Source organism: Amphibalanus amphitrite, unplaced genomic scaffold (genome assembly GCF_019059575.1).
Source record: "Amphibalanus amphitrite isolate SeventyFive unplaced genomic scaffold, NRLGWU_Aamphi_draft 000801F_arrow, whole genome shotgun sequence".
NCBI classification, from domain to species: Eukaryota; Metazoa; Arthropoda; class Thecostraca; order Balanomorpha; family Balanidae; genus Amphibalanus; species Amphibalanus amphitrite.
Window position 1 is genome coordinate 153,868 of NW_024882295.1, and position 26,795 is coordinate 180,662.

Consider the following 26,795-nt stretch of genomic DNA (forward strand, 5'->3'; position numbering starts at 1 on the left):
TCACGATGTGCATCATAACAGCTAAATTCCAAATCAGTCGCCTTCAGCCGTTAAGCATCTCACATCTAACAGGTCACGTTTCACGTCACGTCAGCCGCGTCTAGGTCCGTGTGCTGGCCGTCCTAATGGTAGCCCTCACTGGCCGTGGGCGGGTGGCGTGTCTTCTCAAACAGCCCTCGTGAGAACTGAACCACATGTCTGGTAATAATAGCCCTTTCCGTGCTGGCAGAGTGGCATTTCACGCAACAAAAGTCCACAACAGACAGATCAGGGGATATTTTGGGTCACTGTGTCTGCAGAACGGAAATGGTTGCTGGATTTGGCTTAAGATAGAAATCCGACACTTCTTAAATATAATCGTGACATCTATATGTACCTATACTAGTGATCGAAACGCGGAGACATTTATTACGCAGTACCCAATTAAAAGCAAACCAAACCGCCTTCTGAATCATATTGCTGCAGCTCCATTCATAGTTCTCAACATATCTGCGATCATTTTCCTCACTTTTCAGCGAAAATCTCAGAACGCTTACGATACAATTTCGACATTGATGACCCCTCATTCATCAATTTACTGAATCGGCCCATTATTATCGAGCGATATCTTCACGATATTTGTGAAAATCTCGATTTCGCTCCTCTTCCGTCGCACGATCGTGCCACGTCGTGGCGCAACTGTCGCCACACAAAGACGTGGCGACGTCCGGTGTCGCCACGGCAGCACGCCATCTCGCAATCCGAGCAGCGCAGCACCGCAATCCGGACTGAGGCTGCACTGTCCCAGCCGAGCCGAACGGCGCCGGCACGGAGCTCTGTGACGTCACTTCCGGCACACCGTCGGTCGTTTTCCGCAGGTGAGGTAAGTGGGCTAGGATCGGCCGATAAAATTGCCGATTGGCGAGTCATTTTTAGAGTTGGTTCTGGATGGACGTGGCTGTCACCCTGTGTCCCGGCGGGAGAGGGTAGGGAGAGTCTGTGACATACCCGTGGAGACAAACAGGTGAGCTGAGCAGTGAGGTGCGTTGAGAGGGTGAAAAACAACAGATAGCTGCGTGAGGCGAGGTGAGGCCACCAGCCAGGCGAGACTGAGAGCCGCCAATAGACGACTGTTGGTCGAGGTCGTATACCGACAATGGAACAGTCAAAGAGACACACAACCCAGGTGTTACCACACCACAGGAGTGTCGGCCACAGCACAGCATTCTTGTAAGCGAGTTGACGATAGAATGACCGATAGCAAGAAAGGAGGACCAATGCAAAGGAAATTGCAAAGCCAGACGGGACAAAGACGGGGTAAAAAGCAAAAGAAATAAAGAGAGGAAAGCCATGAAAAGCATTATGGACCCACTGAAAGGCAAGAGGAACGGATGACAGTCGCCTTGGAGCAGCACGCACCCAAGCCTGAAACGGCCCGTGCGTGTGCTCGTCATTGCCACACCGAGCGAGGAGCGTCTCCCGAAGTTGCGTCATCGGAGGAATCATAGAGCACCGAGCGGCCGGAATGTGACGTCAGTGGGAGAAATCTGTATCTTCATCACGATACGAGAGACCGTGCGGAGCTGGCTGGCATCGTCCGATTCAGGTACCAGTCGGGGAAATTCGGGTGTTGGTTGTAGAGCGATGGTAGTATGATACGGCGCGATGCCGGTGCGATACAAATGTGATGCCATTATGATACAGTGATACCTGCAAGATGTGGCAATACGATACATGTAATAGGATGACCCCAAATGTAGAATGTAGATGCAATAGGGATGACATTTGTGAAGCCGAAAGTCTATGGATATCATGCTGTGTGAAAATGCATCGTAAAGTTTGCGAAATTCTGCAATAACGTATGAATATTGTTATGGACCTCATCCGTCACGACAGAGAGATGCTAGTGATTAGTGAAATGCGACATTCAGAGACGATACTGGGGCGATGCTGATGCTGATATGATAAGAGCTATTGCAATATCAATGCAAGAGACAGCGTTGCAGCATTATGGAGAGTGCCGATTTCCTGACACAACGGCGTCAGCAATGGGAAGTAGATCGGGAACAGTGAACACCTTTGCACATATATCGATAACGAAGAAGCTCTGCATGGTCTCAGCCTTGAATATGCATTGTGCACGCTCAAAGTGACATTCGATAGACTGCATGGGTGACATTTTCCTGATACTGAACACCCATCCTTATAGGCATTGGTGGTCCTTGCAATCAATTAAACACGGAAATAGTGAGGGCGGTAAGGTGTGTAAAAGGCACACAGTGCAAGGCAACAGGTCGGTTGATCCTACATACAAGGAAAGCTGCTATAATTCATAGCGTGTCAGGTTTGAACCAAAGACTATATCGTGAGGAGGAAGATTGATAAGTTAAGAACAGGAAGTTGAGTTGGGTACGCTATACCACAGAGCGACCCCGCAAGGTAATAAATCCGCCCGCAGAGTGCAACAGGGACACCCAGTCAAAGAACGGACCGATGTAGCACACCAGAGCGTGAAGGATTACATTGATGGATGAGGGTCCTCCTACACCATCAGCACGCTCAAGAAAATTACTCCCATCACACACAGACCCCGGCGATCTGATTTACAACTAACGCATCAGTGTGCTCACGAGTCGTAACGAAGTCACATTCAGATCACATTGGGGTCGCAGAGAGATCGTCACGGGTCGCGGCGGCCATCAAAAGGTCGTCGAGAGGTCAGTGAGAGGTCAACGCGCCGCGCCGCGCCTCTTGGACCTCCCTCCCCTGATGGTCCTCCTCCCGACCGAGCCCGACCGCCTCTCAACCGAGCGTCGAGCGCCGAGCGGCGGAGCGGCGACCACCCGACCGTTCGACTTGGGTCGGCGGCTGGGCCGGCGGGGGCACTCACTGGAGAAAGTGGCACGGGGTGGAACACAGGTCCGGGCGGCGAACAGGGCCGCCGACTGACGAGCGACAATGGAGTGAGGTGTCGCGTGTCTGACGTGCTGACGGCATTCATCTCAGTGACGGCATCTGACGGTATCTTTTATAGATACCGTCAGAACACAGAGGAGACGTGTGACCGGTATCTGATCAACGAAAGTCTGGTGCATTGTTATCTAACAGGTGCTTCAGGCGTGATTCTTGTCACGGCTCGTCTGTGGGAGCTGTCTGTCTGTCTGTGGGATGTTGTCATTTCTTATGTAAAAATCCAAACAGAACGTATATGTCTTTGTTAAACGTGTCCGTTGTCGTTTTATATAAGTAATAAAGGAACACCGTTAGTCAACAAGCGGTGGCATAATAATCAATGTCGAACCACGTTGGTCGGGCTTAGTTGTTTGCCTCGCTTCTGCATAATTGAATGCACTATATCGTATCCAATTATTCTACAGCATTGTTTTCTCCACAGCCACAAGAAATAGGTGGCCTATAAAAAATGTGGGTTGGCGTAAAACTGGTTCCTGAGAAAAAAAAAAACATACCACCTATCTCCAGTTTATAATTAAAAACAATCCATTAATTATCGAAGTCCATTCATTCCTGTGTATTTTTAGCCAGATTCAGGCAAACCTTGGACAAAATGTCTGCAAAGCTGAAACATTCAGGTACTACAAATCTTATCAGATGAGGTCGATTTCACTGTGTTCCGTAAAAAATATGCGACAGCTATGTCATATTGCGCGTAGGCGTTGGCCGGCAAGCGAGAGCGTTCGCGAATGTATTTTATTCCCACTGCACACGGTTAATTATCAATCGACACATGGGTAACATAATATCAACTGTGCAGCCCGTCCAAGAATTAACTTTGTAGAGTCTTGCAAACCTCACTGACAAATGCCCTGGCTGTATTCTACCTGCAGGTCACAGCCAGCGTCCCATCCCGTGGCGTCCCCGGGACAGCGTTAGCGCGTGTTGGGGCGTAGCAGCACGCCTCTGCACGTAAACACGGTCGTAGCAGGCGTGCCCTGGTCATGTTTTGGGGGAGACGGTTTGGGGTGCGAGGACGGATTTAGACCAAGGTGTGTGGCGCTGGCTGGTGCAGCGATGGTGGAGAGAAGGATCGACGGAGAAGCGAGGGAGAAACGAAGGAGTGATAAAGGAGCAAGAGAAAAACGAGAGTGAGGAGGAGTGATGGAGGAGTGACGGAGGAGAACGGTAGAAGGAGTCAAGATCGAGAGTGACGGAGCAACTGGTGACTGAGAAAGGTTTAACCCTCGCCCGTAAACGGCGATCTGCCACCTTCGCCCATGCAGGGGGGGGGGGGGTTGGTGCGACCCCCCCCTTGGCGTTTGAAAACGGAGCGTCGTAGAGCTTAGCGGAAAAGACCAACGGATTGCTCTCGCCGAGATCTCGCGATTGGTGGTATATTTTTTGGTCCTAGGTCAACATTTGACCTACTTTTGACCGGTCAAAGTAACCACTGGACTCTGGTCAAACCCCGCAGACCAAGGGCTGCCCCGGCTCCTGTGGAGGGTGCTAGCACTCGCCGACCTCCTGGACCCTTGGCAGGGGGACAGGCTCCTGCTGGGGGATCCCGGAGAGCACCATGGTCGGCTGGTGTGGGTGATGGTGCTGGCAATGCACCTGTAGCTTCTGCACCCACTGACTCCCAACCGTCTGAGCCACGTGCCACCCCTGGTATGCCATCGCAGGCAGCGTCTGCAGCTGCTGCCACAGATTCTGAGGTTGGGCTGCCCATTGGTCCTGTCCCACCAGATCAGTAGTCCTGATTGAGGCTAGCTGGTCACGAAACTGATTGATTTCCTTTGCTTTGGGTTCACCAACCCCACTGCATGTACCCCGAGTACCTGAACTTGTTTTCTTAAGTAGTGTATCCTGTCTCTGATTGTGGTTGCTGAAACCCCTCAGTTATTTATTTATTATATATTATTATTTCAGTTCCAGATTTAGGTAATTGTTTGTTTTTTTCTTCAATCATTTGTGTTTACTGATTGGCATCTGTAATCTTCTCTACGAATAGTACTCTCTAGTCTTCTACCATTTCCTACAATGGAACTTACCATGTAATCCTTGAGGATGGGTTTCCCAAACTTGTTCCTGATGACTCTCCTATCCTACACAATATTCCTATAAGTATACCCCATTTACAATCTGTTTCCTCTAAATGCAAAACAATCCTGCCCTCATCCATGTCCCATGTGCTAGACAAAACGGACTTATCAATGGTTCACATTAATGCTCGCTCACTCCACCAAAACTTTGATTTTATTGTTGCTTTTGTTTCCAAGCAAAATATTAAAGTCGATATACTGTTGATCTCTGAAACTTGGCTTAAACCTGACATCACTGACTGTTACAGGATTGATGGGTATGAAATGATCCACTCCATACCCACTGATAATGTCACTGGCAAGGGCTGTGCCATATATATCAAGAGTGAAATCTTTCCATACTGTGCAGTGATCGATGAGATGTCTGTATGCCAAACTGAGTTTCAATGTATTAGCATTCTTATTACTTTTCCACATGGAGTCCCATTTGTTGTGTGTACTCTATATAGGTCACCGTCATACCCACTTTCCCTTTTGATGCCATTTCTTGAAGATACCCTTGATAAAGTAGTTCAACTGAAGAAGCCATGCTTTTGGGGTGGAGACTTTAATGTGAATCTATTCAAATACAATGATAATCATGATTCTAAGCAATTTTTAGATTGTATGAGCTCTCATGGCTTTTATCCTACTATCACTGTTCCTACGAGAATATCAACCACTCCACCCTTCCCAGCAACTCTCATTGATAATATTTTCACAAATGTCCTAGATGCCATCACATTTAGTGGGGCTATCTGTGCGGGGATCGCTGACCATCAAGCTGTTTGCTGCACTACCGACCTGGTCAAACAAAGCCCAACTGTCAAAGGAGCTGCATCCAGACCTAAATTTAACTATAATCGAATTGATGAACTCAAAGTAAATGTTCTCAACAGTCTGGAGGGCTTTTTGGAACTGGACGATCCAGACGACTGTGCTAGTAAGCTAATATCTGTAATACAGACCAAAGTCTCAGAACTCTCCTCAATCAAAACCTCCAGGAAAAGCATCCCCGTACAACCCTGGGTAACACCAGGGCTCCTACGCTCTATGAACACGAGGAGCGCTCTTCTGAAGGCATTTCTAAAGGATCGCTCCAATGATAAACTGAATAAGTACAAGAAGTACCGTAATGCTCTGAGACTTACTTTGAGACATGCCAAACAAAATTACTACCGTTCACAATTTGAAAAGAATGCTGGCAATCCCAAGAGGCTCTGGGCTGATTTGCTAGAGGCTATTAATAAACGAAAAACACAAAGGGATCTGCCCAGCAGATTCGAGACTGAAAGCGGTACAGTCACAGCGCCTGATAGGCTGGCATGCATGTTTAACGACTATTACGCTCAAGTAGCCCCAACTTTGGATGCAGCTCTTGGCCCCTGCACGGTTGATCCTCTAACATACCTGAATGATGTTGCGGTTCCAAATGAATTAGCTTTTCAGCCAGTTAGCCAAGCAGTTGTTTTAAACATTGTTGAAGGGCTAAAGGATTCTGGTGCTGGCTTGGACGGCATCAACAGTAAACTTTTAAAACATCTGATCCCAGTGATTGTTCCACACGTAACTCATTTAGTTAACACCTGCATCACTAAGAGCAAATTTCCAGCTGTGCTGAAAACTGCTCTGATTACTCCAATATATAAATCAGGCTCGCAATCGTTATTTTCGAATTATAGGCCTATCTCAGTGTTACCTGCCATTTCTAAAATTCTTGAATCAGTGATACATTTTCAACTCCTTAGTTTTATCACTGAACATAACATACTTTTTGGGCAACAATTTGGATTTAGAGCCAATCACTCAACGTATATGCCCATTTGCCTTTTGCACGATATTATTACCGCCAAACTTGTTGCTGGCCACTCCACTGTGGGTATCTACCTTGATTTGGCTCGTGCCTTTGATACAGTAAATACAAATATTCTTCTTAAAAAGCTGTCAAAATATGGCATTACGGGTAATGCCCTGTCTCTTTTTTCATCTTATCTTAGTGGTAGAAAGCAATGTCTAAAATTTAATGATACTATTTCGCGTACTATTGACGTTACGTGTGGTGTGCCCCAGGGCTCAATCTTGGGGCCAATCTTATTCCTTCTCTATATAAACGACCTTCCTAAAGTATGTGATGAAGCCAAATTTCTTTTGTTCGCCGACGATACAGCCATCCTCTACTCTGCAAAATCGCGTGCTGAGCTCCAACGTGCAGTTTCACGGTCGTTTCCAAGAGTACTTATGTGGCTCCACGCAAATCGGTTGTCTCTTTCGACCTCCAAAACAGTTTACCAGCTTTACTCCCCTAGTAGTAATGAGATGGAAGGCCTTTCCATACCTGCTAAAGGTGTTAACTTAATGCGAGCCTCTACAGTAAAGTATTTGGGTATCCTAGTAGATGAAAATCTTAAATTCAAGTCTCACATTAGTAAAGTATCTTGCGTCATTAGTAGAAATATTGGCATAATGGGCCGAGCCAAATATCTCCTTAATAAGAGACTCATGATCCTCTTGTATAACTCCCTTGTCCTTCCCTACCTTAGTTATTGCCTGATTGTATGGGGCTCGAATTATGAATGTAACCTAATTCCTATCATCACTGCGCAAAAGCGAGCGATCAGGCTCATAGCTGGTGTGAGTCGCCTGTCCCATACCTCTCCACTCTTCCGTGAACTTAAACTTCTTAAGCTTTGTGATGTCTTAAACAAACAACTGCTTCTTGTTTTACATGACTTCCTCTTTGACCGGTTACCTGATGCTATTTCGGTTAGGTTCTCCTTGTACATAAGTAATCATTCTCGTCCAGTTCGTAATCCCAGGCACTTCAATGAGCTGGTCTCTACGGACAACGGGGATGGGGTGCCTAATTATCGGTTACGCAATTATCGTTTATTTTCACCATTTTGTAGAGCACCAGTAATCTGGAACCAAGTAATTGCCTCGCGTATACCTAACCTTCGTGATATCCCCTCCAGTAAATCCCTTTTTAAGAAATGTCTTATGCATATCTTCATTGATGACTATTAGATTTTCCAATAACTCAGCTGTATTACTTGCTCTTGTCTTCTTTCTATTAACCTTTTTTTCCATATTTACTTTTTTCCCTGATAGTTCTGATCCACCACCACCACATCCGTTGCTTCCTTGACTTATTGGCGTGCAGCGGGACCTCAGGAAGTTAAACAACCTATATCCCGCTGCACTTAGCCAAACACATTATGTCTAGTGTTAATCATAAACGGGATTAGCATTGCACTCCGTTTAGCATGTATGTATTGTTAGTTCATCGATATAGGTATACATATTTATTCATACATGAATTCATATACAGATTAACAATGGCCATTCAACACTACGCTACTCAAGTTTTCTTTCCAATTCTTTAAATACCCCAGCATCGTACCAGTTTGTACCTGCCTACATTCCCGACCCCTGAACGATAATGTGATTGACCCCGGCCTAACGTTCCTCTCCGACCATCTGCCCCTACAGCTGAGCTACACGGCTGGACAGGGTCCGGTCGAAGCCCGGTGCCATGCTGCTGGGGGCTGCTGCGGCCTGCGACGGATGGCGGCTGTTGCTTCCGCTCCCTGAGGAGATGCCGTCCTTGTGGCGCACAGGGCGGCTACCCACGGTTGCAGCCCGATGGCTTCATTCTCGGGACGCGGCCCGTTGGATGTGCGACGACCGGCACCTTGCGACCGCTGCACACTGGGCCGGGGGTCCGGAAAAGTGCTAGAAATTATTTGTGATTGAGTTGTTGATCTCAGTAACAAGCAAACATGCTAAAAACGAAGTGGGGCTGCTTAACCCTCGCCGGACCTATTGTCGGACCCCCCACCCCCTCGGCCGGCCGAGGGGGAGGGTTGGTACGACCCCTTTTTGCCGTTTCGCCCCTAATGGAGCTAGAGCCTCGCGGAAAAAACAAGCGTGTGCGCCGTTTCAAGGCGGAACGATTGATACCCGATTTTAAGGTCCCAGGTCAACCGGTAACGTCTGAGGTGAAGTCAAAAACCCCAAGGTAGGGTTTGGTTTTGGCAAATAATTTCGCAAAAAATGGCCGCAGAGAAGCGATTTTGGCACCATCGTGTTCGCCTGGCTCAGGCGCGTCGAATGGTATACTTTTTGTTCGGGTGAGGTCAACATAAGGTATTGACCTCGAGTCAAGGTCAGTTCAGAGCCCATCAGGCCACGAACTTAATCGAAGGAGGTCGTATCGCATATCATTCGATTCGGGAGGTCTTCCCGAGTCCATTGGTGGCTTTCCCGAGTCGCTGGCTCAATTTGATCATGAGTTATTGACGAGAAACTCCTATGACCGGTGTGACGTCATAAATGACGTCACGGAAGGTCAAAAATGCAAAAGTGAAGCATCGGATCTTGCAAGGAGTGCACGAAATCACGATTCCGTGTGCTTGAGATAGTTTGAAATCATTCCATGCGCAAAAACAACAGTTTCCTTATTTCCCCATTCACTTTTAATGGTGAGGTCACGTGACCTTGAAGAGTAGCAGGCATTAGCAAAAATTGCGAGTAGGGCATGACAGAAAGATGATTGGTGGTTTGTATGGCATGGCCATTTTTAACGGCTCGAAATAACATTTCTCAAAAAGTCTAACTAAAGAGCAAGTTGTTGTTGATTATCACTGACTTGTGTTTAGGGGTTAATAATGACTGAATTTTTGAGTTTGGCCCAGAAATGTTGACATCATTGTGTGCGTTGATCAATTCTGAGCTCAGGGACATATATTTCATTTAGATTATAAGCGTTTGTTTTTCACAACTTCCAGCGGTTTAAAGAGCGCCGGGCCTTCATTAGAGCGGCGAGGTGACAATTGCCCCTACATCATGTGGTTTACTGGCGCATATCTCGAAAAGTAGCAGGGAAAAGCAGCAAAGCCCCTATATGGAACAAAAGATGAGTAATCAGAGGCTAGTATAAAATGTTCATTTTTAGCTGCTCGAAATAACGTTTTTATAAAAGTCTAATTAAAAAATTGGATATGATTTTAAATGACGTCTTGCAGCTGCTTGCAAACAGCTAGCTTATCTTGCAGAAAAGCGATGCAATATGTCAGAATGATGTTGTCACAGTGAACAACAGTGCCCTGAACTAGTCTGACAGGAAATTTCGTTCAAAACGACGATTGGTCAACTAATAAATTACCACTAAAGTTCATCATTAAAATCGGTAAATGTGGTGGCCTATAGAGAGTCTAAATTGTCTTGTGTTTGGTGACAACTGACGACCTCAATTTTGACCTTAGGGCAAAACTAGCATCGGAATTGTATTCTTCGATCAATTTGGGATTAAATGATACCTATTTTGTTCATATTGCGGACAGTCAGTTTGGGGGAATTTCTAGCGCTTTTTCAGGCTGCCGGCCTACAGTGCGCTGCGGTGACCGGCAGCGGTGCCCCCTCTCCTGACTTGACAACGGACTACATCTTCGTGCTGCCATGGGGTGGCGCCACTGGTGGGACGAGCGCCACTGGTGGAGCAGGCGCCATCTCTGAGGCGGTACAGCCGACCGGCTGGCTAACGGCGTCGAGCGCCTGATGAATGCTGCGCTGAGCGGCGACACTGAGTCGCCGCTCTCGAACTGTCGACGTCCCACTGAGCTTGTTGGACATGACTACGGGGCAGCCGACTAGACTACATCCTCGGCCGCGGCCCGTTGGATGTGCGATGACCGGCACCTTGCGACCGCTGCGGTGACCGGCAGCGGTGCCCCCTCTCCTGACTTGACAACGGGCTACATCTTCATGCTGCCATGGGGTGGCGCCACTGGTCGGACGAGCGCCACTGGTGGAGCAGGCGCCATCTCTGAGGCGGTACAGCCGACCGGCTGGCTAACGGCGTCGAGCGCCTGATGAATGCTGCGCTGAGCGGCGATACTGAGTCGCCGCTCTCGAACTGTCGAAGTCCCAGTGAGCTTGTTGGACATGACTACGGGGCAGCCGACTAGACTTCATTCTCGGCCGCGGCCCGTTGGATGTATGATGACCGGCACCTTGCGACCGCTGCGGTGAGCGACAGCGGTGCCCCCTCTCCTGACTTGACAACGGGCTACATCTTCATGCTGCCATGGGGTGGCGCCACTGGTGGGACGAGCGCCACTGGTGGAGCAGGCGCCACCTCTGTGGCGCTACTGCCGACCTTGGACCGGCGGGATGACGGCGTCGAACGCCCTATGACTGTGTGCTGGACGGCGATACTGAGTCGCCGCTCTCCGGGCACCATCCCCATCGACCAAGGCCCGGCTGGTGGTTGGCGCCGGGTGCCGGATGGCCGCTGCGCTCGGCGGCGGTGCTGGGTCGCCGCTCTCTGGAATGACCGCTGACTCGTCTTTTTGATCTCGTCTTTGTGTTACCGTCTGGTTAGGCACTGTCAAACTCCCCAATATAACCTTTAACACTAACTGTCCGTATTCTAACAAAACTAACATGTGAATCCTTTCCGACCAATCCCGTTTGACAGTGCCATAAATTATGAATTGTTCAATGTGTGATCCCAAATTATAATCAATAAACGGAACGGAACGGAAAATTTTCGGAAAAATATACTTTTTTCAACTTTCGGCGGCGATTGCGGCAAAACGGTGGGAGATATCGACTTGAAACCTTCACTATCGTGTTCCTTGATCAATTCTCTATCGTTTGGTATGTATTTCGTTTCCCTAGCTCTAAAAATGGCGCGTTGGGAGCGCCGAAAGTCGGCAAGGTCACAGTCGGCGGCAGAAATTCGAAAAATCAAAATTTAAATTTTTGAAATCTGATTGTATTTTTGGATTTGGGAGGTCCATTTGCTCCCTATAGAAGCTAATATTGCTGCATATTCCCATTGAGGTGACAAGAATTAGCAAAATAGTGGTTCGGGCGCTTTTCAAAAATAGTACCGGACGCTGTTCCTCTTGTGACGTCATAGCTCCGTGACCTGACCTGACCCGGTCAAGTTTCTTATACCATATGATAGCCAATACTTGCCCCAACATGCATGGGAAGTTTCATCACGATCCATCAACCGATCTCCGTACCACCGGCAGGAAACCTCGGGCATTGGCACTCAGTTTGTGAAAATCCGGCCGGAGGCTGTTCCCTTTGTGACGTCATAACTCCGTGACCTGACATGACCCGGTCAAATTTTTTTATCAAAAGATGCGCAAGGTTTGCCCCATAAGGTACCCAAAATTTGGCGGCGCTGCGCGCCGCCGTTTTTGCACTATTTCCGAAAAACCTCAGGGGGGGGGGGGGTTGCACCAACCCCCCCCCTACATGGGCGAGGGTTAAGAAGAGGAAATACGAGAGCGGGTGATCAGTGATGTGCTGTTAAAATGAAGCGGTTTTAATTTGGGCAGCTCAGGTGCCAATCGACTTTGTTCATGAAATCATTCCCGTATCAGCGGTTTGGCGAAACAAAATCCATGGTAGGTATTTTAATTCACCATTACTGTTGGTGTGCAAGGACATGGAAAAGGCCCTGCACCAGCTACAAAATATTCTTGGCAAATCCGGATCCAGCCACCCAAGAGCAGATCTAATAATCAGAATGAATCGGACTTGGAACGCGGTCGGTGACAGCTACAACTTCAGAACGATCCATTCTCGTCCCACTCTCAGGATGATATCCGGTTCTAACAATGCTAGATACTACGAAAATGCATTTACTAATTAGCATCAAATAACGCCAGTTGGGAAGCGCAGGCTGTTGACCTCAAAGCAAAATACCAAAGTGAAGATCGGAAACAATTTGGATGACAAGATAAGACAACTATCAATACGTCAGTGACCTCTAGATTTGCATAACTGAAGATGTATTCCTTGACTTGCGATATCCTCCCTTTTGAAGCTTTCGGTCTAGAGTTGCAAAGTTTTCCCAAAAGGCTGCTACCGGCACCGCCCCGCCCCACAAAAATTTTCTGGGATACCGGCATGCTACCACGCCCCAAGCAAAAAAACCACCAAATTACCGGCATACTAAAAAAACCTGCATTCTTGATTCTAGCTTACCCCTGCAAGAGATGCCACATTTTGGCAGTTTCAGTACCTCTCCCACCCAACAGCCATCCATTGTCCAACCACAAATACCAGCAGGCTGATTTTGGCTGAGTTGGCCCCACAAATACCCCCAATTTTGAAACTCAATTCCAGTCTATAACTGTTAAAATATCACCTGTAATCAAAGAAGTATTGCCTACAAAAAAAAAACTATTACATTCATCAAAAAGGTGAGGACAAAAAGGACTTGAATTACTGAAATGTGTTTTTGAAGACTGGACAGTCACAGTGAGCAGTAATCACATTTACATTTCACAGTTGTTCTACTTTTCCATATTCTCCTAAAATGTTGCAGGCACCAGCCAAATGTTTAAAATATAGATGGTCAAAACATAGATTAACAAGTACAGATTAGGCCATCTTCCTAACTGAGGAAGCGAGATCAACATCTACTTTTTCCTATCCACTATGGCTTGCGGGTTCGTGAATAAGATACGAATCATGTAAAAAAATGTGTTAATAACTCACTGGTCCTGAGAATAGTCACCAAATAATATGTATAAAAACGAATAACGATATCTTCCATATCCTCTCCAACCATATAGGGCCTTGCTCCAACCTCAAGCGGGAACAAACACAAGGTTATCGATTTCGAAACAGATGCGCCATAATAGAGGCTTTTAACCAGCTGATTAAAACGCTGCAAAAAAAAATGTTTAACGACTGCAAGCCACTGTTTCGTGAATGATTATATTGATAAAAATTACCCAACACAATATTAAATTATAATGAAATCAACATTGTAGTGTAATTCACTGCAAAGAAATTCATCTCTCTTCAGTTATTCAACCAAAAGGGTATATTAATAAATATTACGTCATCAGATTACATCCATTCATTAGGGGAGAGAGAATCTTAAAAGTAAATCCTTGGTTGTCTAATTATTTGCGCCACTTTTTGTCAATTTTGCCTGGATGATGTGTTTTCTTGTAAAGATAAGACAAAATGCCAGTTTAAATCCATTTTCATTTAATAATGGGACCAAAGTCAGGCTCAGGGCTACCTAACACCTGCCTTTTCAGCTGGATTTTCAGTGTCAAATTCTTTGTAGAGTTTCTCAGACCACATCTCATGATCTCAGGACTCAAGGCCAGTTTCCAAAAATTGTGTTTTTTGGTGTTTTGACTCTGCCTTTTCCCCTAGGGAATGTTGTCATGAACATTGATTTATTTTATTGTGCTATACGTATAACCTACCATTAGACTTACTAGTTTATCGTGCTTTTGCAACATGAATGAGTTTTCTTCCTTTTATAGACCACAGTAGATTCTTGACAATTCTAATTATAACCAAGCCTGTGAATTGTGTGAAATGCTGAGGTCCATGTGTTACCCCTACACTTAGCAATGGAACTTCTACCACAAAATGTATCTTGCAGTGGCTAATATTGCTGTTACTACAATTTGAGAGCCTCTTAGTGTCCAAAGTTTGAATCATTTGCTGATATTTTTTTTTTTGCACAAAATCAAAAATACCGGCATGCTACCGGCAAGACATGCCAGTTACCACGAATAAACCTGCGGTAGTGAAAAATTACCGGCATGCCGGTAGTGCGGTAGTGAAATTTTGCAACTCTATTTCGGTCGCATTGTGTTAATTGGAGAGGGAAAAACAGTGAAGTGATGGTCCTTAGGGACCTTCATACTGATCCGGTTCAAGTCGAACTTATTAGCATACTCGGCATTTCGCGGGATGTCTCTGATGCTCGCTGTCAAAGCGACATCGACAGGAAAATGCGGCCATTGAAGGCCGACATAGTCCAGGCATAAAGTGCCCGACTGGGCCTCGATGAAATTCACCCCCCATTGTTTGCCGTATGTCGCCGTTTCTAAATAGCTGAGCTCATTCAGAAGGAAGATTAGTCAGCAAATGGCCTGCTGGTGGATGGAAGGACCCGCGTTTCTACCAAAGAATGGTGTCAAAAAAACAAACGGTGGGCTTCACAATGAGTCAATTATGATGGTAGTCAGAAATGAGCGCCATTTTAGCTAAATGCAGTCAAGCAATCATCCATTTTCAGCTGGTGTAGGCACATAAAGACGAGAGCAAATTCACTTTGTAATATATGCGTGTGTGCGTTTGCAGAGGCACTTGTAGGATACTAAATCATATCCGGATGAATTACGCCATCGGGGTGTATTTTACGGCCATCACAATTTACGTCTCGTAACGTGTCGTCTCGGGTCTGAAAAATCCCGACCGTTTCTGCCACGATCCGGCAGCGGCGCGGGAACTACTTTCCGACTGGGGGGGGCACACCATAATAGAGATCAACCTAGGGTACCCCCAAATCTAGTTTTCTCACCGGTTTTAGGCCACTTATTTTTCACCCCTCGGCTTTTTCAACAAAAAAGAAAACATTTGCAAAAAAAGTGTGGTATTCCGTCTCAAAGCTGTGGGGGCACCGCCCCCACGGCCCCAGAGTTGGGGGGGCAAGCTGCCCCCACTGCCCCCCCGGCTCCCGCGCCTATGCGATCCGGGCGCCGATTAATAATCGTCGGCCTCCTGATTATGAGGTCGGATCCGCCTCTCGCGGTCTCCCATCATCAATCAGAGACGACACAGAAAACACGGGCGAGAGAGCAGCCGGGCCCGAGCCGGTGCGTCGCTCTTCGCCTCCAGTGCGCCGTCCATCGCCGCTGGTGCGCCGTCCATCGCCGCTGGTGCGCCGTCCATCGCCGCTGGTGCGCTGCTCCTCTTCGCGCGGCGCCAGTGGCCGTGAGGGAGAAACACATGTGATGCGACCACCTTCTGTGTGGACGACTCATCTCCGACTAATGTGTTATCGCGGTGTGCCCAAGGGCGATGGATGGGCCTACGCTTCGGGAACATGGAGATGATGAGATGGAACACCAGACGTGATTATTTCGTCACACTGAATGGAGTGGGTCGATTAACCCGCGCCCCGTAGGGGGGGCCGAAACGGCCCCCCCCCCCTGTCCTTTTCGGTCGATATCTCCTAAACCGCTTCAGATATCGCCACCAAACTTTCAGGACCCCTCCGGGCATCAATTTTACACATTGTGACCAAAAAATTTTCCAGAGGCTATGATAGGTTGGCCACAAATGACGTCAGAATGACGTCATGTTCTGTCAGTTTCGACCGAAAAAAGACCTTCGCGAGAAGACCTGTCAGGCCTACAGCTTTGAAGATACAGAAAAATGATCAAGACATAAAAGGTGTAGAATTGACAGGGCTACAAAACTGCTATCTCGGATTTTTGAAATTTTTGAGTTTTGAACCCAAAAAATCAAAAAATCATTTTTTTGATATATTAGCCAAAAAATCCAAAAAAGTTTTTGAGTTTCAAAAAAACGGAATATATGTGATAGTACCTACCGTCTTCTATCTACATACCGAATTTCAGATCGATACCTCGTTTTTTGGCCAAGTTATAGCGAAAAAACTGTTCAAAATTGATGACGTCAAATTTTCAAACTCAATTTTTGGCAGTTCTAGACCTCGTAGAGCAAAACAAAGACCACCATTAGACTCCCCGTGACGAGCTGCATCGAATCGATACCCATTTTATGCAAAAATATCAACTTTGAAATTTGACCTTATTTGACCTGACCTTGACCTGAACTTCACTAAAACGTGACCTAGGCTGGCCCCAAAGGCTGCCTAACCCACATAATCGCATTTGTCATGTAAAATGGACCATAAAACATGTATCACACGACATTTTCATATTGTGACCCCGGTGACCTGACCTCGCAGTGACCTGACCTGGTATCAGTGACCTCAGATAGCAAAGTATGTGTTTGACGAACAATGTACCATCGATGGTTTTCAATAAATTACCAATTAACTCGATTTCACAACACATTTCTTGAAATGCCTGTGAACGGTGAAAATCTGACCTTTGACCTGACCTGTGACGTCATCGGTTCGACCTAGGTCAATGAAATTTGGTCACAAGGTAGTTCCCGGGTGGGGCTATCGAACGCCGTTTGAATTTTGAAAATCGGCCGGTAACTTTCCGAGATCTTAGGGGGGGGCCGAAACGCCCCCCCCCTACGGGTGGTAGGGTCCGCCGGTAGCCCTACGGGGCGCGGGTTAATGTAGTATCGGAGCGGATTTCACAAATAGTGCGTGTGAAGGAGTGATTTGGTCTCGGAAACCGCACGAATGCTATCAGACGGTAAATATTGAATCGGTAAATCAGTAAAGAAAATTGGGTTTTGATGCTTCAGGTACATATCGGTGGCTATTTATCACAAATGCCCGCCTAGCGCTTATCATTGACCGTAATATCATACCGTGACTAGAGCCAATTCATTATTCAGTTAATCGGACGCAAACAGGGGCCAATGTCGTATGTCAAATTACATATGGTTTCATTTTGTATTATATACCTACTAACAGTTCTATTAAAAGCATACTTATGTCGATCAATATTCATTCATAATAGTAACAAACAAATGCAATAAATGTCGCGCGTAGCGAAAGGCGTACGTGCCTCACTGAGCCACACAAAACTACCCAACATTGAGTATTGCCGACGATTGCCTGTCACCCCAAAAAGCTCACTGCAGCCCATTACAGGAGACAAGGGTGTGGTAGTTTTGTAGCTGCATCGGCTCTGGTAATTTTTTACTACCGGTCGTGTGGGCCCGTTTTTACCTCTGCTGCCCACCAATCGGTACGGTTCGCTCCATTTGTGGAGCGTCATGCACCAACCGCCTTCGGGGCGCGTCCACCGCTCACAAAAACACCAACAGGACTCCACAGTGAACAGATGCAATCGCCGGCAGGGCCGCGGCAACCGCAACGGTTACCTCACCGAACGCGGCAATCAGCATTACAGGAACCACGGAGGCAAATGAGAACGAAACGTAGCCTCTGTGTACTCTAATTATTTGACTTATATAGAATGAAAGTTTTTACATTTTAGTGTCTTCTATGGGTTTCGTTTTAATCAAACACTTGGAGTTGCCAACCAAGTGGCCATCAGAGAGCAAGATTCGTTAATGGATTGTAACGTGGCGACGTTGAAATGGAAATGAGCGGGAGCATGGTGAAAGACTGATGCAAACACTGAAGAAACACTGAAGAACACTGAAGACCAAAAACTAGCGCACGAAAGCAACTGCGGCTGCGTAACGCGAGCCGTGCGCGAGCGGCCTTCGTCACGGTCGGCGTCACAATTTAATTACCCCGACCACCGCACATTGGCCATCAATAGACCGCCCGATCACCATTCACCGAGCCTGACCACTGGTCACCGGGGCACGGCTGACCAATCCGACCAAGGTGGTCAGCCGTCGGTTCCGCTACACTTCCCGCCGACCCGGCTCAGGGTCAGGTCGGAGCCAATATTTTCTGTCTCACTTGATAACTGGTTAACGACTGCCGTTTGCTGGGTCTGGGTGCTGGCGATTTCCCACCAGTCTGAGACGCTGGCAATGACATGTCATGGCCAGCGCCAGGCCATGGCCAGTCAAGGCCTGAGGAACTGGAAGTCGGCTGGCAGCGATGGACCAGCCTCAACCAGCCTTTGGGGCTGGACCCAGGACACTGACTTTCCCAATCTTGAATCCAAACCATCAAAACTAATTGATCCAGCATTAGACCATTCACTCATCAATTTTTGTCGGCTCATGGGCATAGAAACGGAGCAACAGCTTGAGCCCATAATACCGATCAACATAAATGCAGCCCACAGACCACAGGTCCCTAGTCAGGTCTGATCGGCATGGACTACTGCACTGCCAAAGCACCAAGCGAACAAGTCGTCCTCCCGGTCGCTACATATCCCATTCCGTCAATGGAAACCCATTGGGTCCCGGTACGCTCGGCGCTCCAATGTTCCAGTGTGGGTCTCACGCTACCACGCCCACCGCTGCTCGGCCCGTGCGGTTCCCATCGACCGCGCCAGGCTGACGGCTGGGTCATGCTGACCAGAAGCATAACGAAACTGCCGACAGGCACGGCTTCAGCGCTACTGTCTACCGCCTCAGTTTGACCCAACGGCCGACTTTTACACCCAAATCCCTACCAGTCTGAGAGCCACTGCCCACCCGGCAGCCGGGTTCAATCCCAATCAAATCCCGCTCATCTCGGGAGGTCCGCTGCTGACGGTGGGAGAGGTCAGTGGCCTCAATCCCCAGCCCACTGAGATGCGCACGAAAACATCACTGGTGCTGAGCCGAACGGGACGTCTGAGCTGCTACAAATCGCCGCGTGATGCATGCAATCGGACCAGTCTGACTCGCTGGATCGGGCATGGCCCGCTCTGGACGGGAAGTTGAGCGCGTGAGCGGTCATTGTCGGGTTTGAGATGACTAGTACGTATAATGGAAGGTCACTGCGCTCCTGCTAGGAAGGATGCTGGATTTTGGCCGTCATATGCCGTTGTGTGTTGATCCTACAGTCACACAATTTAGCGGGCTCGCCCGGTCCTTTGTAAATTATCACAGAAGGGCCTGAGGCGGTTGGGTAACCCATATTACGACTCGGGTGCCGCCTCGGGCTGTGTCCCCATTCCTCGGCGTGGCGGCCACAACAAACAGCCTGGTGGCGGCCGGTGGGTGGTTTACCGTCCCCGGAGAGCGGTAAAGGGGCGCCGGCTGACGGCACAGCAGAGCCTAATGAGCGCGGCGCACAGACGAAGGGCCGACAGCGGTCACACGTCACTGACGGACCACCAGCGTCGCCGCCGCTCCGTTATCGGAGATCAGCAGACGTGGTCATCGATCCCAGCTACAGCATCATGGGCGCCGAAAAACGTCAGTGAGATTCGACGTTGACTCCTACTGCTTTTCATTTCCTCACGCTGTCAACGCTTCAGAATGTCGCCAAATATTGACGAAAATTGCCAAACGATGCCAAATATCAAACGTCACTCAGTATCAAAGAATGAACTTCATAGAACGCCGCCTAAAGCATTCGAACTCTTAATCAAACACCTCCGAAATACCTCCAAAGGCCGCCGAGCGTCACCGGCGTCCCTGTCGCCGCCGGCGGTATAGCCGCAGCTCGGAACAGGATGTGAATCGAACGTCGGACCGGTCTGCTGCCGGGCGGCGTGAGCACGGCCCAGCGACCCATTTCCAACGGCGAGTCGACCAGCGTGCGGCGGACCAGCGCTGGGGCGAGTCGGCGAACCAGCGCTTGAGTGAGCCGGCGGAAGAAGATGACGGCAGGAGAGGGGCGGAGGCGTAGGAAGGGGTGTGGGTGTGTGGAGTAGGAGTGGTCGGGTGACGCGTGTGGTGTATAATGAGTGAGGGGGCATGCCTAAGGAGCATGCCTAAAGGGGCATGAATGTGTTATATGGGCACAATATCGGAAGGCGAAAGGAGATTGAAATGTTGGGGTATGCGCTTTCTGCAAAATTCATACGCTACTCCACTATAGGGAACCGTGCAGAGATAAAATGGAAACATGATTTAACGCGTTACTAATACTGGAACCGGGATAAGAGCAAAGACCGTCTAAACTCTAGTAAACCAGGTAAACTGGGTCGGAACCGGGATATACCTGTCGGAAATAAGGCCATGGAGCTGGGACCGGGACTGGGACAGCCGGTGGTGTGTACCGCCCAGCCTGTGGTCACTGGTAAACCGCAGGCGGCGAGCACTGCTCGCGCCGGCGAGCACAGCCGGCGCGCTGCCGGTACCCACGGGATGGGCTCGCTGATATCGGGCCATCAGACACGCAGCGGCGCCCGCACCGTCGGTACCGGGCCGAAGAGGAGTCATTGGAACTGCGGGTGGGTGATTCGGTGGTCAGAGACCCAGTCTCATGGGAAGTGAACTCAAAGACGGGGCCCGGGAGTCGGCGATGAGTTGGAATTTACTACGTCCTGCCTACAGAAGGTATGGTGATGGTTTCGAGCACGAGCAGGCGAGGGCTTGGTTGGGATGTTTTGGTGACACTGACGGCTTTAGCTCAGCGTTTAGCTCCTCAGCGACCTCGGACAGTTCTCGGAGCCGTGATTCAGTCAGTAAGAGCGGAGCTGTCAGGTCACCTGTCCACGGTGACTGCTCTGAGCTCGGCAAGCCGCTTTCCAGCGCCTCGGCCCGTCGCTGATGATCCTACCCAGGTCCGGTGGACCACCACCTCCCGGCCAACCGCGAGCGACCGAGTTATCAACCAAAACAGCCGACACATAACCAGAAACTGTGTGATTCGGATGGACCAGTCGGTCTGAGGTCTCTTCTGATCCACTTTCACTGGGACGAGCGGCGACGTCTGAGGACCCGGTGCAGTGACTGAGGCGGCCGGTTATTGGCAGACAGAGGTGTCTGATTGACCCGCGGCTGCTGCTGACTGACCTGGATTTGCTGCACCACGGGAGGCGGTAATACCGTTACGGCGAGCGCCGGTGGCGGCGTATCGCGGCAGCGTCACACCCCGGCTGTTTGGAGTTACCCGGCGATGAGTTTTTACACGGCACTGCGTCATGGTTGGCTAGGAGCACGCATCGTGAGCCATTAACATCTTCACATCATTTGGAGGGAGTATTTGTCGGATCTTCACATCAATCAAGATAACCGTTAAGTTAAATATGACTGCTGGATTGCAGGTGTAGCTAAATACCTGGCGAAGATGCTGATAATTTAACGGATAAAAAGGTTCTGTGATACAGACGAATCAGGTTAAAACCGATTTAGATTAAAATGTGCATCGCGGTTTCATTCGCGCCTTGGCTGTTGCAAGCTAAATAACAGATTTATGTCATGGTTATGCAGACATCTTAGAATGCAAAATCTTCGCGAGCATCCTGGGTTTGGTAGCAGAGAAGTAAAAGTTAAAAGTGACTCTCTAAAAGTTAATGGAACAAAATTTTGTTTATTACTATGCATTATGCAGTTTCATATACATATACAATATACATTATACATGTTTGTGGATGATGGACCTCAGGCATACCTTCCAGCTAAAGATAACGCATCATTAATTAGCAATAGTATATTCCTAAAGACAGCAAAGGGACGCATTCATGGAAGTTTGAGCGACTTATCAAGAGCCCTTCCATGGACGGGGATTCGATACTCCATCTCTATAACGTCAGAGCCGCCCCCTGACCTATTCATATGTCCTCAGGGACACTGCGTGATTTCGATCAATTGGTCTTCCATTCTATAAAAGGATTATTATCAAACCCATACAATAAGATATTTATGTCATAAAACCTACACCTTATCATCTGTAATGATGCCGAATACGCAGGGATAATGACTAACATTTAATGACTGGCATGTGTCCAATTCCATAGTCGATATCTCATATATCCTGACTGAACAGTGAACACCTGCCTGGATCGGGGTGGCGCCTGACGGTTCTGTGTAACCGGTACCATCTGGTCCCCGGCCCTATCACCGATATTGGCCGTGGCACTGAACCGGGTCGAACAGAGGAGGGGGAGCGAGGGGAGAGAGGGGGAGAGGAAGGGAGGGACGCCGCCAGTGCGTTTGTTTCGCAGCACGGCGGCCCGTTCAAATACCGCCCGCCCCACCGGCGGACAGCGGCGACCGGAAGTGACCAACTACCGGTGCGGTGACTGGCCCGGATGTGACGGTCAGCGTCACATGTGTCACCTGCTCCCCTCCCCCCTCCCCCCAGAGACACACACGGCCCTCCCCATCGGCCGACCCAGCGAACGAGCACTCATCTGAGCGGCATGTGCCACTCCCAACATTCTGTCTGCTGCAGCTCGACACAGCTCCCGACAAAAGGGAGTGCTCGATTCAGCTATCCGATGGGTTGGTTTAGTCACCATTCACACAGTTATTCACGGTATGTTCTCCGTCTGCCATACATCGCTCACTGACATTTTCAGTTTTCACTGATGTTGTTCAGTGAAAAGCATGTTCATTTACCGCATCACCGCGATAGAATTCGATTGACTTTTGATCATAGTGCTCTTTCAGCGAGTTCAGCGAACTGTTGATGAGTTTATACTTCATCGCTTCGCTTTTCAGCGAGAGAGAGAGTGTCGACGGTAAGATCACTCCTGTCATCGAGGAGTGTCGAGTGGAGAGAGAGAGAGAGAGAGAGAGAGAGAGAGAGAGAGAGAGAGAGAGAGAGAGAGAGAGAGAGAGAGAGAGGGAGACACAGAGAGAGAGAGAGAGAAATTATTTTACCGTATTGGAGTCATTCCTATTCCAGTCCATAGATGGACTCATTCCACGAGTGCCAGTCAAGTTTAAAAAGCTAGCGCCGTCCCAAATTCCGAAAGAGCGTGACCATTTTCCAATGCCAAGGGTCCAGTATAGAACGACTTAAATTTACTTTAGGCTCTCAGACTCAATTTCTGGCTTAATTTCGCCCCAACCAAGGCCGCGAGACTCTGATCAGGATCAAATGCGAGTCATTTCAGTTCGGATTCAGCTCGCATGCAGCGTTCGTGGGTCATGAGGCATGTGACATGAAAAGTACACATGAATATATGATCTCGCAAAAAGGACATCAGCGGCTCAAGTTAACCTACGTCCATACTGAGTACCAACTGGCAGCCTGAAGTCGAACCGATCGGGGAAGAGACAGATGCGTGAGGACTGTGGAATGCCTCCCTGAAAACCGTCAAGCCATTGGGCGGCCGCGGTACACTGACCGACAGCCGATCTGAGCAGCAGGAACGCCAACGGCTTCACGGGCTGAAGTCGGCTTTACGGGACTGAACTGAGACCGTCTCCGTTCCCGAAGCCGGAGCTCCCGTCATCTGCCGGTGCCAGGTGTCAGCGTCTACCGATCGACACACCCGACAGACGAGGTCACGGCGTGCCACAGCGTGTCATTGCGTGTCATGGGCGCGCGTTACTGACACGCGAGCAGCAGTCTGACACCGCTACTGCGACCGACAGTCAGTGACGGGCCGTTAGAGCAGGGCGCACGCCAGCTGAGAGGAACAGTTTACCTGCACGTCACTCTGCTCGGCTATAATGGTAGGTGTTACCATAACCTTGCAGACACTGCATTTTTTTTCTAGAGATAGGGGTCATTTTCGTCAGATGTAGCAACGTTGCTAATGATAAATATGTACAATGCCATGCAGCGTAATTTTTGTAATGTTATGTTCCATGTTCATGATTTCGTTCGTTTTTATGTTTGAGACGCGATAGGCTGAAGTGAAAGCTCAAGAGCGGTTTTTCAGTAAACGAGGAAATACAGGATAACCAGCTATAGAGTTCAAGCAATACTGGCCTTTTCTTTCTGGCTTGCCATGAATAATTAATGAGGTGCTGAAAGGGCCTTAAAAGGAAATCGGCACATGTTTAATGTGCAGACACCCGTTACGCGGGAAATAAAATGGCCCCATAATGGTTTGGCACCAATTCACAAATCTCTAACGGAGCTCTATAGAGGCAAACAGTGGGCCCGCTGGCACCGATTAGGAGCGGTTGTCACCATGGGCGGCGCCACCGGGGGGGACGGGGGGGACAGGTCCCCCGCTATCGAAAGTTAGGGGGGTACAGTACCCCCCTATCGGCGAGGCCCGTTCAATAGTTGATAATAATGCATTATAGAGCTATCCGTCGCATTTAATGCATCGTTGGTTAATCAAGGCAGGTTCTGAATAAATATTGCTGTTGGGATGCATCGCAGGGGGTCCTGGCCATCTGCAAAAGGTGTGGAGCTGTGATGCCTGTAGTTATAAGGTGATCGGCAGGGCCTCGGGGATCGTGCCCCCTTTTTGGGGCGCCAGGCAGGGTTATTACTTATTACCTCCCCACCCCACTGCCAGACCCCATTGCCGATAAAACCAAGTTCACTGAAATTCCATAGATTTCCGTTACTATATGAAAATTTTCCATTCCTAATTAGTCAAATTCAAGCATGGCAGTTCTACCACAGGAACCATTTGAAATCTATGCCATTTAACCCCAGCACTTGTGGGGAGAAGTGTTCGGATAGATCACAGGCAGGACCAAAAAAGCACGCAGTAGCCCAAGACCTTATAATTGGATATAGCATCGGCTCCCTCTCGTCAAGGGGTTCGATAGCACTCGTTTTTTTCTGCAAAACTAAGTTCGGTCGGCGGCCGAACGGCTGGGGGTCTAATCGAGCCCCCCATCCCTCCTCTTCTTACGTCAGCGGCTGTGAAAATGCCATTACCAGCTGTTGAAACATGGCAGTTGCTTTTGCATGAGTGCACGAAAGGGTTTTAGGTACGTGATACGTGAAAGGTTCTACATGAAAATTGAGATACACCAGCTTATCAAATTGTGCTCACTGTGGTGCGCTCGGCTTTACCTTGACTAGTCTTTGAATTCTGGGGTGAAACAGACCAGTCAAGAAACCTGTTCCATAAGGAGAGCCACTAATGCTAAAGGGATGTGGGATGATGTTTCCAGAGACCTTCATTACCTCCCAAAGGGAGTGCCCCGCCATTTGCCAATCCCTGCTGTAGTTGTTACGATTGGAGGGTGAATATGAGAACGATGCAGGTCGCGCCAGCTCGATCATGACGAACACAATGGTGCCGACATCACAGCTCTACTGCCATTTTTGACGAAGTTAATCAACAAGCACCGGAATCCTACCCTGGGGCATTTCACCTGCAGAGGTCGCCGGACCTGAGACCCTTTCACTCATTTTTTTCAACGGTGCATGCGCTCGTTTTTCCCGCAAAGCTCTTGGCAAGTAAAATCAATCAGAAAGTGTGATCAAATAACGGCTGGTGACCTTCCATGACCTAGCATGGCCTTTTGAGTGACCACCGATGACATGACCACTGACGGCTAGCCATTAGCTGCACCCTGCCCGTTGCATATGGATCAGGTGGTGATGTCATGATTCTGAAATTATATTGCAATTTTGGCGCACTTGTCAGAGCAGAAGACATTCCCACTTTTCCTCCATGACTATATGATGGTGAAGCCCTGAAGCTGACCAGACGTAAGATCGAAAATTTGAAAGTACGAAACGTAAGAGTAGCTGGCACTGCTACTCATACCTAAGCAATTCGCAGCTTGTAGGAAACCAGCTTTGAGTTGGCAAGACTGCAAATTTTAATTTAGAGGCAAGGATGCTTGAAAAGGTGATCGATCTTAGGTGTCCTAGGATAAGTTTGGAAACGGGATGCACTATTCGATGTGTTTTGGGCCTTGCCAAGTTTCGCGGCGTTACGTGCCTCGTTTTTTTTTTTGCATACACGATCAGTATCTACTTTTGGGATTTTCGATTTTCGGTCCCCGTCCCCCCCTATCGAAAACCCGTGGCGCCGCCCCTGGTTGTCACGCCCACCATGCTCAACAAGCGTGAATAAGATGTGTAACCACGCCAAATCTGAGTTTCCGTGAACTTCTTTTTAATTGTCCTTCAACTGGTGTCGTACCATGAAAACTAAGCCAAATTGTTCGAGAAGGACATACACTAGGAACTACTTCATGCTGAATCGCTGATTGCTATAGCAATCCGTTTCTCGTGTTATTCGTGGTGGATAATTGATAAAGCAAACAAACTATGTATGCATCAATGCGCATTGCCCAATATACGCATAGTAAGTTGCTTTTAAACGGTAAGCACCCTCTCTCTTTTCAATGAAATGAGGTAGGCGTAAGGGACAGAGCGATGACCAAGGATGATATGAGCCGCACCTCCTTGATCGTGGAGAGAGCGTGCTGCGAGCTGCGACGGCCGGCGGTGATGCGCGCGGGGCGGGGAGGGGAGGAGTGGGGGCGGTCGGACAGGTCAGGTGGCGAGCGCCCGGCTCAGAGCGGCCGGCCAGAGAAATCGGCCACGTCAGACGGCCCACCACCCCGCCCTCCCCCCCC

General features: G+C 48.7%; 1 protein-coding gene across 1 annotated transcript in view; it reads right to left on the reverse strand.

Moving 5' to 3' along the window:
* The window catches only part of LOC122366371 (tyrosine-protein phosphatase non-receptor type 4-like), a 73,508-nt gene that overhangs the window by 45,259 nt on the left and 1,454 nt on the right, over positions 1-26,795 (reverse strand). The window lies entirely within an intron of this gene.